Source organism: Choloepus didactylus, chromosome 21 (genome assembly GCF_015220235.1).
Source record: "Choloepus didactylus isolate mChoDid1 chromosome 21, mChoDid1.pri, whole genome shotgun sequence".
Taxonomy (NCBI): domain Eukaryota; kingdom Metazoa; phylum Chordata; class Mammalia; order Pilosa; family Megalonychidae; genus Choloepus; species Choloepus didactylus.
Genome location: NC_051327.1, coordinates 33,189,118 through 33,200,797, shown reverse-complemented (window position 1 = coordinate 33,200,797; position 11,680 = coordinate 33,189,118). Strand labels below are relative to the sequence as shown.

Genomic DNA, 11,680 nt, shown 5'->3' with positions numbered 1-11,680 from the left:
GGTAACAGTGATTGGAGAAGGGGCGGAGCATTATTGCAAATGAAAATGGGCTTCAAAAACGGCGCGAGGCTCTCTGCATGACCTCGGCTACCCGGACAAACCAGCTCCCGTTTCACCTAATTCCCTATACTCTTATCGAGGTCATAGAACTTTCTAGTCCTCCAATCATGCTTCTGCCCCAGGTGGGAAAATTTGCTAAAGGGTCACACAGATTGAGATGAAACATTCTTTGCGCTGATAGCTGTGAATTCACTACCAGCAACTGGCAAGAAATAATTTGTGAGTTAAGGGACTGCCACCAAAATCCCTTTTGAAGGAGTTGGACCTGAAGGAAAATTCTGTTGAGTGGATGGAGGAAAATAAGGCACTTCAAGTATGAAAGAGTAAGAACAGTTTAGGTCAACAGATAAAGAGGTGGAAAAGGGCTAATAGATGGTACTGAACAGATAAAAGCATTGATTCAATGAAACTTTAAATACTAATATTTAAGAAATTATCAAATCTGAGTATGAGGCAAAATTGCTCACTTACATGAACATTCAAAATGTCTCAATCTCCTTTGTAAATTTTGTTCAGTGAATAGAATGAGGAGGATAAATACAGTTACCTCTGAGAAATCAGTAGTGGCTGCCAGGAATTCTGTGTTAAGAAGGATTCAGAGGTTGTATTTGCCTACATATGGCAGGGCATCATGATTCAATAGTGATATATGACATGGATAAGGTATTTGGGACTAATAGAGCTGGATCTTGCTTTATATACCTAAAACATCTGGTGATAAATTTGTATTTTGTAGATAATATTTACTTGAAAAATAATGGAGAAACATATGATAAATCCACTGTAAAGTGAATACCTAATTAACCTACCCCTAACATATCAGTTTATGAACATATAAATTGCAATTAAGGTAGCAGTGTGGCCCCTCTATAAACAAGATACACAAAGATGCCAGAATATTTTTAAAAGGAAAGAGAAAGAAACTCCAATGGTTAAGTAACCAGATTGTCCAATGAATATAAAGGGGACCCAGGAGGGGAATTTGGGGATGTTTTTGCTTCTGAGAAGGAAAGGGCTAGAAGAGAGAGGAAGGCAGGAAGCATCAGGGAAAAGGGTGTTGGAAGTTAGTCATAACAAGTAAACTTGGGCCTATAATGCTGGGCTGCCCTTCAGGAAACAGGCCAGTTTGCTGAAAAATAAATTCACTAGAAGCCAATTAAACAAAAATAAATTCATTAAGTAATAAAAAATACATATTACTGGAAAATTATTTAAAGTGTTGGTATTCTTGCAATGATCTGTCAATGATTTGTCCTACTCAGATGAAGGTCAACTTACACATTCACATTTCAGACAGTTACCACTTGAACATGCTCCTTGATTTACATGTGAGAGCACAGACGGAGGATGGGGGAGTGTGGAGTTAATTAACTATTAGCTTCTCTGGCTTTCTGAGAACTTGTTAAAAGCATGGATTGAAAGACCACAAAATTTGTAATCAAATCACTTGGTCATAGATCTGGGCTCCACCTATTTTGAGTTGCATGATCTTGCACAAGTCATTTTATTTATCTGAATTTTAGTTTCCTCATTTGTAAGGCAGGGAGGGAAATCTGCCCTTTTCTAACTTGAATGCATTGGGAGGATAGTCAATTCTGCTGATATCTTTCTGCCTTTTAAGTGCCAGAATAGATTTGTGCAGACACCCATTCTATACCCCACCCAAACAGTCCAAAGGCTTCTTTAAGATCTCTACAGATTCCCAGGGGTCTTACAGGCTCATGGGCATACCTAATTTCAGTCCCTTGCCCTCACTGTGTTTTTGTTCTTTGTTCTGCTTCTTATTGTGGGTGAGTTATCTCTGAAGGAGCATTTACCCTGACATGGAACTCAGCCTCTCTCCTTGTCAACAAACACACAAGAACATGTTCACTTCAAGCTATTGTGTGTGTAGCGGACTGTGACAGTCAGGATAAGCCAGGCAATGCAGCAATAACAAATGACCCCAAATATCAAGAGTTTAGAAACAGCAAAAGTTCGTTTCTGTTCATATCATGCATCGAACATGGATTTGGTAGGGGAGCTTGGGTGATGGAAGAGTCATCATCTCAAGTTTTTTTTTTTGTTTTTCCTTCACTCACCATGCCAGGCAGAAAAGAGACTTCTAGGAAGACTTGCTTCAGAGATTAAACATTACAGCATTTGTGTCACTTTCATGAATAGTTCATTGGCCAGAACTAGTGACATGGACAGACTGGAACCACAAGGAGGCCGGGGAGTGCTCAGAAGGGAGGAGAAACAGAATGCTGGGTGGTCAGTCCTAACGGTCACCCCACGTTACTTTGAAGGGGGATGTTGAGGGGTTGCCATCGCAGACACACAAACATCTCGGACGTCAGGTGTTACTACTCCTAGAAGTAGTTTCACACACACCCTTTCCTGTTCATCCCACCCTTGTGGTTTCTAGCCCTATCCCCCTCAGAAGTAAAAATATCCTCCAATTCCTCTCAAATGCTTACGCGGAGCAACTCAACTCTGCAACTTGTATCCGGCTCAGGTCTAGATTGCTCTTTGTTAATCACAACTCTGTATAAATTTTAAAACTTCCATTTGCAAAAGTTTTTAGTCTGGAGCCAACCCCTCCCTCTTCTGGGGTGGGAAGAAGGCTGTTCGGTGAATTATTCTCTCAGTTACAGCACCAAATGTGATTGTTTACATGAAAGCAATTTATACAGCTTTGAAGAACTTTGAAGACATTCTTACCATTTTGGTAACTTCTCTGAGCCTCTATTTTCTCACTGTAGAGCAGGACTAACAATCCCTGCTCCAACCATATCAGAGCTTTGTATGTGAAAATGTTTTGTAAACTCCAAAGTAGGATGCATACCTAAGGCCTGGGTATAACTGCAGACAGACAATGCACCGTGGCTGTGAATTCAGAAGTCATCCCAAATTCCGAGCACCGAGAGAGGTTGCTCTCATTTTCTTCTGTTTACAGTAAGGTGGCAGTTTATGGTCTGATATCAAGTGGAAGTCAAGCTTCCATGCTACTCCAGTTCTGTCTCTGTGATTTAATAACGCAGCCCATATTGGAAGATGATGCAGTTATGTCAGTTATTAGAGAATTACATTGTTGTGTTCTGCTAAAGGGAAGTAAAGATTAACTCTGCCAGATGCACACATAAAACCAGACAGAGGCATACCTCCAAGTCAACCCATCCATCTTTCTCTAGGACATGTCAACATGTGGAATTTATGAAATATGGACTATATCAGAAATGTTAAATGCACTTTTTAAATGTAATCAGAAAAGAAATAAGCTACCTTATGTTTATTTGTTGGCCTTTGCTTGCAGTTGTTTGGTATTTTTTCCTTCCTTGACTGGACTGTGTGTGCTTGTTAAGCATCGGTAAATGGCCAGTTACAAAGCAAACACAAAATACACATATGAATATTTAATAAGAAATGATAGCAGAAATGTAGTGTGCATTTGTTGCTCTACTGGAAAGCTATATTCATTATTCTAAAAATTATTCTCCCATAAATATTTCAGAATCTTGAAAAAAGGTTAGAAGAGTTTGCCCAGTACTTGGTGAATTGAAAGCACTTTTGCATTTGCACTATGATGAATTCCAATCCTGCTTTCACAGCTGAGGCCTGAAATCCATCTTTTGGTCACTTTTAGGAGTTGGAATTGTATCGTATCTTGTCATAATGCACAAATAAATAAGAAAAAATGCAGCAATTAGTATGCAGGGAGTATGCGTTCTTTCTTGATCAAATGGCAGAACGACGACTTTCTTGCTACCAGCCAGGATTAAGGAATAGAACTCATACTGTGGAAGGTGGTTGCAGAAAGAGGGAAAAAAATGCAAGCAGTCGTTTATTCTGGCATAATGCATCATAAAACCCAGCCTCCATAGACTATTGATTTGGACAGGAGTTATTTATTTATTCAGCCAACAAATATGTAGGAAGAGTCCACTATATACTAAGTTCCATGCAGTGCTGAAGAAAAAAATGGTGACCAAAAGGAATATGGTTATTTTTGTTATTACTGAATTTCTGAGTAGTGACTTCATTTCATTTGATTAACTTTGCATGTAGTCTCATTTAGAGGATGGAATGGTGTTATTATTTCCCTTAGATCACAGAAGATGCAAGTGGTCATTCCTTGTCCATTGACTAAGGTGACCGGGAAGTAATTAGGTATTTCCATGACCATTGCCAAGGAAGACTGGATGTGAAGAATTTATGATGGATTGTATTGGTGGGTCTAGAAGGATAGCAGGGAATGGGGATGGGCAGAGGGGTTATGGTCATCAAGGAAATATAATTTCTTCTATGTTAAAATTATTTTCATCTGGATGTAGAGATTGAATCTAACATTCTTTTCCAGAAAGCCACAGGGCCTTAACATGGCTGCCATCTTCCTTAGCCACAGCCTTGCTTTGGCCATAAACATAACTCATAGCCCTTGCCAGAGTTTTGAGTTGATGGATGCTACAGTTAATAAAATGGTGACTCAAAGAATTCTGAGACTCGCAGCTCTTGTGTGAGTCACATGGGGTCATTCTTACAGCTGGTACCTTGGAAACCACTCACAACTGGAGGGACATGGGTCTTTTGGGACAGGAAAGGTCAGAGCCCTAGTTTGAAGGACAGATCAAAATACAAGATTTCTTCTAAATAACTTCTTTCCCCACAGCGACCTGAATCACTCAGGTACCTGAAAACTGGTCAGGAAAACAAGGGTTCCCAAATAACAACAGTAATATCATCATCACCAGCCAGCACAATAAAAACTGCAATGAACTCCATGATGTGTACAAGCATTTGAGCCAATTATATGATTAAGTGCTCATAAGTAATTTGCTAATCAATGGCGAGATTACAACTGAGATATTGAACCCTTGTGTTCTTTCAATTACCTGACCACATCTTGCTCATTCCCACCCACCCAACCACCCCCAGCCCTGTCTTATCAACTTGGAGTCTTCCTTAAGTGTAAGAGCCAGGCTCCCTAGGTTCTCATTTTGCTTCTACCCTCCTAGCTATGTGACCTTACGTAACTTACTTAACCTGTCAGAGCTTGTTTTCTCATCTACAAAATGGAGATAGTAAAGATCACAGAGATGTGGTAAAGACTTAACAAAATAATGTATGAATTCTATTTTCATGATGATAATGATGATAAAGACCATGTGGTGATAATGTCACAATACCCAAGAAGGATCCACCCAAACCCCTGAATGGAGAGACTCTTACAGCTGGTGTTAAATCTCGTAGAATCTCAATAAAAACTAGATGTTTAATGTGTTTAACTCAGTAGTATGTGCAGCAAAGTTTTATTTTTTATTTTTTTAAATGGAGAATAATTACAAGAACATAGCCATAATTCACTGCCATAGCCTTGAGGAATTCTCATGCAATTGAAGAAGATACACATAAAACTGTGATAAATTGAAAGCCTATTTGAAATATGTAGTCATAGTGAGCACTTCTTGTTTAATTGCGTTCTGCTTACACAACTAAAAGACCTAAATTAAAGCATAATCATGTTTCTAATGATTTTGCACTCTTTTCCCCTTGCCAAAATAAAGAAGCTCAAGGTATTAAAATAGTTATGCTTTGGGACCAAGATAACTAATGTATAAATTAAACATACATTTCATTCACTTATTTGCATAAATGAAAAAGGAGTTAAAAACCCCCACTCCTTGTGGTTGATTCCTTCTTCATGTTTCAGCAGGAAGACTTGCCAGAGATCCACTCCCCCATCCCCCACCCCCAAATGCATAGAGGCTAAAAGTTTCCTCGAGGAAGTAGGGCAGGTATATATTTCAAAAGTTTGGGTGGCTTTGCATAGCCTCTGAAATATTGAGAGTATAGAACAGACTCCAGTGTATCTAATTATCTTTATGAAATCTCTCAAAATCAATGGCATTATACTCAAAACCAGCTGCAGCTGGGGAAGTCAGACAGAGCAGAGTGTCACTGAGGTTGCAGAGAAGTATAGCTTTCTTCTTAATAACACTATTTTTATGGTACAAGGAGTTTTTAAATAATCACATTCTTTTAACTCTTTTAAGGACTGTGTGCATAGAATCAAGCACCTCAGTTTGAACATGTTCTTGGACTCTGTCCTCATTCTGGTAGGCGTAGGTCCACTGTAAGTACGATCTCAAGATCTTCAGTTAGGGTGTGACCCAACTGAATCAGGTTGGGCTTTAATCTGGATTACTGGAATCCTTTATAAAAAGAAAGAAATTCAGAGAAAGACAAAGAGAAGCCTTAGGGAGCAGCCAGAAGATGGAAGCCAATGGAACCCAGAAGAGAAAGAAGACATCACCATGTGCATTGCCAAGTGACGGAAAAGCCCTGAAGAGTGCTGGCCAACCAGAAGAGACAGAACTCAGGAGGAAGCAAGACTTCTAGCTTCCGAAACCATTTGCCAATAAATTCCTGTTGCTAAGCCAACCCAGTGTATGGTATTTCTTTTAGTAGCTGGGAAACTAAGCAAGAACCAAAACAGAATCCAACCATTTTGGGGGAAGAAATAATTCAAAGCTATCTTGACTTTTTTTTTCTTCTTTTTCTTTCTTTTTTTTTTTCCTTTGTGTGCACTTTTAACTCCTTAAAGACACAAAGCTGTGGTTTTGAGGCACCACTCTAGACCCGGTATAGAGACTATCATTTTGCTAGTAGTGATAATATATAAATATGCTCCACTCAAAGTAGATTATTAATTAGGTATTTAGTTGTTCTTGTAAGAAAGGGATAAGTTTAGCTTTCACATACAAACAGCATGGAATAGGGAAAATGGAGGCAGAAGCAGCTTAAACAAGCCCTATGGTAAAGGGAAGAAAGAGAGAATCTGTGCCAGCTCCCTATATGGAAAAGTAACCATGGTTACTGGAATGTAAAGAGATATGAGGTAAAATCAGAGGCGGGAACTCCCAGCAGAAAATTTAAACTGAATGAACTCTCTCGGATAGGCTGATCAATTCAAAATCTCAATAATGAGCTAGTTGGCTCTCTTAGATAGGCTGTACAAATCAAAATCTCAAAGATGGGTTAGTTAGCTCTCTCGGATAGGCTGTAACCTCTGTAGTACCCAGCCAATGGGGAAACAGGGGAGGGACTTGTGCATTAGGAATAGGAGATTAAAAGATCGCCATTCTCTTCCTCTGGCGCGCCAGCCTACCACGTTTTTGGCTGTGTGCCCTTTCTTGCAAGATCGTAAATAAATTCTTTTCTCCTCCAGAACCGGGTGAGCATTTTTTTTGTATAATGCTTGTTTCTAACAGTTCTTACAAACGTTCTTTTCTCTTCTTGAAGAAGGATTTGATTGGAAACTGGAACTGCCCTTCCAAGTGAGAAAATTCTCGAGAATTCAGGGAACCTGGAACCCCGAAGGAATGGGTTACTTCAGATGTTAGCCTAATTGATCATAAGCCATGAAAGCCAACAGGTAAAGAAGCTGAGGTCATAGGTAAAGTCATTATTATGAAAAGAGGAAATACAGTAAAATGGAGAGTGCCCCAAGCCATTCATGTGGCTAGGAGTGATTTCTTCACTTACCCAACAATTATTTATTAAGTACCTACCATGTGCAGGTGTAGTATAATGAAAAACGTGGCTGGTCTTTGACCTTAGTGCCCAGGGAGGGAACCTCTGAATCTTTAGAATTTCCCAGTGATAAGAGCATATTTTGTTATTCGTGTTGGGCTCAGGACCACACCTGACGGTTCACAAAGCACAGGGAAGGACCAGCCATACCTGCAGACTTAGGGTGGGGGCAGGCCACACCAGAAAGACAGCCAGGTGATTAGGCAGTGGGGGCTTTGAGCCACAATGTATCAGACCACCTCCCTGACCTCTGGAGGGGAGGAGAGCTACAGATGGAGCTCAACCAGGTGGACACTGATTCTTTCAATCACACCTATATAATGAGACCCTGTAAAAATTCAGGCCCCTCAGGGACCCTGAAAGCCCTGATGAACTTCCATGACCCATAATGACGTTGCTGTGCCAGAAGGGAGACACAGTCCGAATCCACGTGGAGAGGACACAGAAGCTTGTGTTTGAGACCCTCCCGGACCTCGCTCTATGCCTCACTTCTTTTGGCTTCTTATTATTGGTGTCCTTTTACTATAATAAAACTACAAACATTAAATATAGAGCTTTCAGTGAGTTCTGTGAGGTATAGTGAATCATCGAACCCAAGGAGGTGGTGGGAACCCCCAAATTTGTATTACAGTCACTTGGTCAGAAGTGTGGGTGGCCTGGGCCTCCGAACTTGTGACTGGTACCTGAAGGGCAGTCTCGTAGAGGACGGCCCTTACCCTGCAGGGTCTGGCCCAACTATGGGTAGTTAGAGTCAGAATCGAATTGATTGAGTTACTACAGTCTTTGCAGTTGCTGACTGAATTTTCATACACAGAAAAATATTCATATCAGAAGCTGTGTTGGAAATTGTAGATGTTTGGGTGAAAACTTTATAATTATCACTTCTCTAGGTGCTGAGGATAAGATGATGACAGAGATGAACATGGTCCCTGACCTCACAGAGCCTGCCACCTGGTAGGCGAATTAGGGCATTGTATTAAGACAAAACAGATGCTATGATGCCTACAATGAGCAACCCAAGGTGCTAGGAAATCAACAAAGGGGTATTTAGTCTGAGAAGTGATGCTCAGGTTCCCAAGGAGGAGGGGCAATTTGCTATACAAAGTGGTTTCAGAGACCACCATGCTGCAGAGGGAAACACACACACACACACACACATATGCATGCACACACATATGCACACACAGAAACTCAGAGCCTGGAATTGTGAGTGACAGGAGACGGGAATTTGTGGCAGGGGAGAATAAACAGGGATCATATCTTAAAGCCCACTGTTAGAATTTTTAGACTTTCTCCTAAAATCAGGGGAAACTAGGGTAGACCAGACAAGAACGACCATGAGCAGCTTCGTGTTTCAGAAAAGATCACTTTGGATGTTCTGTGGGGATTAGATTGGTGGGGACAAGACAAGGAAGGAGAGACAGAAAGGCAAGAGGTGAGGCTGGCTTAGGTCTAGAGAGTAGCAAATGAATGAAAAAGAATGAATGGTTCAAGAAGTACTAAGGAGGAGATTCTTTCTTGCACTTGATTAGATGCATAGGATGTGGGAAGAGTTAAGTGATTTTTAGCCACGTAGAATAAAAATCTAGTGGGTTACTTAAAAAATATCTTCCTCCAAGCTCAGCCTTAAGAACATAAGAAGAAAAAGGACTCTAATGGTCCATTCATAAAGATTCTGCATCTTTATATGCATTTGTGAATTCATTCCTTTATCTTTCCAATAATGAGAACCTGTATATGCCTGACACTGTGCTTCACCCACTTACATGCAAGTTGACAAGAATATGGGACCCCTCCGGATAGAAGGAGAACAGCAACAAGAACAAAAAACCTGAATCTTTACTCTCTTTATAAATGAATTTTAATTCATGCTTCTTGAAGTTAGGGCCTTTTATTAGTGCCTGTAAATCTCAGAGAGACAAGAAGTCATGAGATTCTGAAATTGCCTTATAAATTAGTTGCTGGTAGTGAAACAGTTGTTTAGTTTGTTGAGGGGCTGGGATGGGGAGGGATTTTGGTGTTGAAATAATTATTGAACATTACTGAACCAAATAATTAAACCATGCTGTAAAATTACAGTTATGCTAATATTCCCATCTTCATTTGTTTTGTTTCTCCTAATCAAAATTATGTTTTTTTTGTTGTTATTGCTTTGTAAAGCCAGAATATAACAGTCAGACCTGAAATTAAAACCAGCCTGCAAAAGTTATACAAAGTGATCCAATATGTTCCACTAGCAATTATTCATGGCAAATAACATCATAGAGCTTTTAAATCCTCATTGTAAAGCTAGCTGGGCATGCATCAACTAAAATCTTAGATATTTATAGGCATCAGAAGTAAAGTATGACTAGCTGAAACAATCAAAATGCAAAGAAGATATCAGAAAGTCCAAGGGGAGCATCTTAGAATATCAGATTTTTGTTTCCTAGCAGTGCTAAATCTCAGTATTGCTGACAAGGGAGAAGGCACTGATCCTTTCAAGCAACCAAAGGGAACGCCATAATCTCATCTTCACTGCCCCACCCCAGGCTGCTAACTCTCTTTGTTTTGCCTGTAGAATTCTGGACAGTGTTCCCCAGCCAAACACAGAACTCATTTCTTAACACCTTGTAAGAGCAGAGTGGCAAAGAGTCCCATACAAAAATCAGCATCATTGTCATCTTCCAAAAGGAAAGGAGATTAGTAAAATACCAATTTAATACTTTTCAGTCTTGTTAAGGTGAACTCAAAGAAAGATATGCCTAAATATCATGATGTCAGAATATTGTTTCCTTTATTTTCTAGATATCAACAACAGCAGTCTTCTATATGAGATCATTTAGTAGCTCACGGGTTAGTGTGCCTCAGATTGTTAGTGGTATAGGAATGCATTCACATTCTGAACAGATTTCCCTTCCAATTCCTCTGATTCCCATGGAGTCAGATATGACCTCAAAACCTGCCAGAATTAAGTAGTTGGAAATTCAACCCAAAGCTGGTGCTGTTTAGACATTTATGCATATCTAATAGTTCAAAACGGAACGCTAAAGATACATTTGGCTTTGTCAATTTGATGAATGTGCATTCTAGAATTTGTTTTGAGAAGGACATAAATCCTAACCCTGAGAAATCAGAATTAAAGTGAAAAATTCTGATATTTCTCTTCTTCTCTATTTCTCTTTTCCTGGAGCTTGTTATGAAAAGAATAAAAATCCTTACCCTGAAAAATCAGAATTAGGGTAAAATATTCTGGTGATATTTCTCCTCTTCTCTCTTTCTCTCTTTCTCCAACCTCTTGTGCACAGTATTCCATGTTGGCTTTCTTTTCTTATAAGTCCTGATATAACTTAAGATCTATCTGTAAGAACAAGAGTTCAAAAACACAGGGCATGGTCCTAAAAACCTGCTCAAGAGAGATGAAATAAACTCCTCCCTAAATCAAGAAGGAAAAATAGCACAGTGGTTAATAACTTGGATCTGGAGTTAGAAAGACCCAAATGCAACCCTTTTTTTCTGCTTTTTTCTAACTCTGTAATCTTTGACCAATGACAGATATTTCTTCAGCTGGCAAATGACAGCTATAAAGACTATTTACCTGATAGCGTTCTTATGAGGCATAAGTTGATACCAAGCACTTGGACAAATGCCAGAAACGCAGTATCTTCTTAGTGAATGCTGGTGATGAAAGTGGGAGGTAGAAGAGGTTGGGGTATATGGGAAGCAAAACAGGAGGAGGTCAATTGGGAGGAAAACTGCATCAGTCAGTATGGGCTAGGTTGTATGGCTGTAATAAACACCCCCTAAATTTAGTGCCTTATAGCAGCAAAAGTTTGTCTCACGCACACCATATATCCATCATGTTGGCTGCGGCTTCTGCTACTTGTCATCACTCAGGGACACAAGCTGACAGTGGACCCACCTCAATGCATACATTCAAAATATCCAGGCAATGGCAAGAAAATGAAGCACAATGCAAAATAGTGCTTAGAGCTTCCATCCAGAAGAGAATCAAATCACTTCTGTACACATTTCATTGGCCAAAGAAAATGATATGGACAAACCCAAC

General features: G+C 39.8%; 1 protein-coding gene across 19 annotated transcripts in view; it reads right to left on the bottom strand.

The window, feature by feature from the left end:
• Positions 1-11,680, bottom strand: part of RBFOX1 (RNA binding fox-1 homolog 1) — a 2,130,504-nt gene that overhangs the window by 707,539 nt on the left and 1,411,285 nt on the right. The gene's annotated exons all lie outside the window — the stretch shown is intronic.